Raw genomic sequence first — 3,927 nt, 5'->3', positions numbered from 1 at the left:
TAAAATGTGGCCCAAGCCCTTTTTCCAATCAACGTGATCTTTCACACACGTCCGTTTGTTCATCCATTCATGCCTTCAACAAACATTTGCTGAGTCGTGCCAGGGGTCCAGACACGGTGGGGAAGAAGAGGCCCTGCCTTTCCCGTGGAGAGGAAAGCCATCCATTTATTCAACAGGTATTTACTTACTACAAGCCCACGAGCGCTGTGCTGCGTTGCAGAGGAGAGCTAAGGAGACAGACTGAACGGACTTCAGGACGCCCATGTTCTATTGACAGATCAATATAAGCATGCAACAGTTATAAGTGCTGTGAAGGAAATGCACATGGGAGACAGATAAGGGGGGCTGCTTTAGGGAAGGTCTCAGAAGAGAGGATATTTAAACTAAATCCTAAAGGACAGGAATGGACCAGTTGAGGGGAAAGCCTTCCAAGAAGAGGGAACAGAATGTGCAAAATGGTGGACATTCTAGAAATGGAGAGAAGGCCAGAGTGACTGGAGAGGAGTGGCTAGAGGCCTACTGGGCCTCATGAGCCCCAGAGGGCAGCAGAAGTAAGATCCTGCTGGGGCTTGGCTATTGCATGGCCTTGGCCTTTATAGATATTATCGAACTTGTCATATCTTTTTTTTTTTAAGATTTTATTTATGTATTTGACAGAGAGAGACAGAGAAATCACAAGTAGGCAGAGAGGCAGGCAGAGAGAGAGGAGAAAGCAGGCTCCCAGCTGAGCAGAGAGCCCAATGCAGGGCTCGATCCCAGGACCCTGAGACCATGATCAGAGCCAAAGGCAGGGACCCAACCCACTGAGCCACCCAGGTGCCCCTAACTTGCCATTTCTAAAGACCCATCTAGCTGGAGACAGAGAATGGAAAGTGTCAGTCCGTTTGGGCTACAATAACAATATTACAGACTGGCTGGCTTATAAAAACAGGAAGTTATTTCTCACAGTTCTGGGAGCTAGGAATTCCAAGCCCAAGGTGCTGATTTGGAGTCTGGTGAGAGCCCACTTCCTGGTTCACAAACAGCTGCCTTCTCACTGTGTCCCCACATGGCAGAAGAGGTGAGGGAGGTCTCTGGAACCTCTTTCATAAGGGCTCATTCATGAACCCTCACCCCTATGACCTAATCAATCCTAGAGACTCCCACCTCCAAACAACCTCAAATTGGGAATTAGAGTTCAACACGGATTTGGGGACACAAACATTCCATCTGTAGCAGGAAGCATCTGCTTAATGATGAAGAGTGAATACAAACATTAAGAAAACATCAGTCCTGTCCTCAAGTGGCATCCTGCTTCTGGAAGGAACATGGGTCAGGCACCCAACAGGTCTGAGTTCAGATCCAAGCTTCCTCAGTTTTCTGTGCTATGCTACTGGCAACTTCTCTGAACTTTGCTTTTCTCACTTGAAAATGGGAAAAATAACACATACCGGGGGTTTCTTGGATAAATTAGATAGAGAAATGGGTGTGGAATGTCTGGTGCTGTACATAGCTCCTGGTAGTTGATCAGACACACATCCGTCCCTTTACACACATCCCTTTACAAAGTGAGGGAAGGACAGGTATAGGCACAATTTAGAAGCACAGAGTATGTAGGGCTGAAAGCAGCACTAAAGGACCCAGGTCATTGAGGACTTGAATGCCGATCTCTAGCACATGAATATCAATGAGCAGTGGGAGCCAGTGAGGGTTTCTGAGCAGGGGAGGATTGTGGACAGAGCCTCCTTTTAGGAGGAAGATAATTATGGCATCCAGGAAAAGGGAGAAGATGCAAAGAAGCTGTGCTTTCCTTCTTCCAGCTCCTAAAATGTAACTTTACTCAAGCTCCTCCCAACCCCCAAAGCTCTGCCCTGCAGCCTGGGCCCCTGGAACTTTGCTCTAAGGCCCACTTCCTTGTAGCCTATGATCTATTTCGCGGGACCACAAGTGCCTTGCTGCTGAGCATTTGTAGGTTCGGCTGTGTTCATTGTGAACATCTTGCTGTGTCAGTCAGGCAGGCAACAGCCTTGGAGGGAAGAATCTCTTTCAAAGTCCCCTCCCTGCCTTTGTTCTGGAAGAGGCCTGATTCCATCTCAGACAGCTGATGAAGAGAAGAAAAAGATCAGGGCCTCAGCTCTCTGGGCCTGGCTGTCCATCCTGCGGACACGGGATTGAGAAGTACAGCCTGACAGTCAGGCAGACATCAAAAATCACAAAAAGACCAGAAACTGAATCAGGATGATGGACTCAGTGCCCCTTGGATGGGTAGCCCTCCTCCCATATAAACCAGCCATATGGAATTCTGCGGTCCATCAGCTTTGGCATTGATTTTCTATGGTCTGCAGCTCTCAAGCTTGCAGAATGCACTTCTAGGACAGAAATTTAGAAGAATAAAATCAGCTAAGGCAGCAAATTTACCTTTTCCTCTGCCCTGTTCTCTTCACAGCCCAATCAGGGGACATGCCAGTGCTCCCAGGAGTGTGAACACAGTGAAGCTTGGTGTGAAGAGGTCTCTAGGGAGTGGGTAGGGACAAAAGCAAGCCCAGCCCTGGAGAGAACTTAGGTTCAAGTTAAGGAGATGGAGATAGATTCATTCATTCCCATAGGCATTTCCTCACGGCCTTTCAATGATAGTCTGTGCCAAATGCTGAGACAAATAAGACCCATTCCAACTCCTTGGAGGCTCAGAGTCTGGCAAAGGAATCAGCTCTATATGAAGTCAATAATGGCTGTGACAAGACACAATGATAGCAGGAGGGGGGATGGAGAAGCAATTATATATCTGGGATGCAGGGCTTCCTGAAGGAAGTGACATCCAAGCTGGGCTTTGAAGGTTGAATAAGAGGTCACTGGCAAGGTGGGGAAATGAATCACTTACACTAAGGTATACCCATAGGAAAAAAACAGAATATACATCCTTCTAGAGATCACAAGTCATATCTATTTTGGGGATGTGGGGAAAACAGAGGCAACTGGTGGGAGCTGTGACTGGACACAAAATCAGGGGCTAAAAGAGAAGATCAGGACTGGGAAGGAGTAGATATTTGATACCAAGTCATGGAGAATCAGTATTAAAAATAGGTTTGAGATTTGGATGCACTTAAAGGGAGATGTTTAGCTGTCTCAGATCAGCTAATAGGAAAATAACAAAAATACATGTACTTTATGTATATTATCTCATTTAGATTCTAGAACAAGCCAATGAGGTCAGTGACTATTCCTTTCCCATCTTATACATCAGGAGATAGGGTACAGAGAAGTCACATGACTTGCCCAAGGTCACATACTTGGTAAATGGTGGTTGCCAGCCATGGGAAGGAGGTATGGGGAGTTATCACTTAAAGGATACAGAGTTTCAATACGGAAGGATTAAAAGTCCTGTAGATGGATGTTGGTGATGATTCCACAACAATACAAATGTACTTCATGCCCCAGAACTGTACGCTTACAAATGGTTAAAATGGTGATTTTATGTCATGTGTTTTATTACAGTAAAAAGGAAGACAGAAAAAGATAAAGGAAAAGCATGGAAAGATGCAAGCATTGCATCTTCTGCTACAGGCAGATGAGAGGAAAGTCTGTCTCCCGGGGCCAGACCTGCCACAGAAGAGGCAAGCCCAGGACGGCTGAAGCCCCAACTTGGCCACTCCATGTACAACTCGGCCAGGTTGCATAGCCTTTCTGGGAAAACCGAGGAAGCTGGCTGATTCACAGATTTCCTCTAGTGTCGGCCTTCTGTGGTTCTGCCTTATTAGGAAGGCTTGGCTCATTCAGAGGACGAGGTAAAAGGAACAAAAAACCCAGGCCTTCCACATATTGGACATTACCAAGTAACTTAACTTACAGTGGTTCTTCAGAAGAACGTGCCTTACAGAAATGTTATCAGTGAATGTCCTGGTATAAAACAGATGGCTCTCTCAAACCAGGACACCAGGGAAGTTTACTAGA

The sequence above is a fragment of the Mustela nigripes genome, chromosome 12 (assembly GCF_022355385.1).
Source record: "Mustela nigripes isolate SB6536 chromosome 12, MUSNIG.SB6536, whole genome shotgun sequence".
Lineage (NCBI taxonomy): Eukaryota > Metazoa > Chordata > Mammalia > Carnivora > Mustelidae > Mustela > Mustela nigripes.
The sequence above is the reverse complement of the archived record's forward strand: the minus strand, read 5'-3'. Positions refer to the sequence as shown.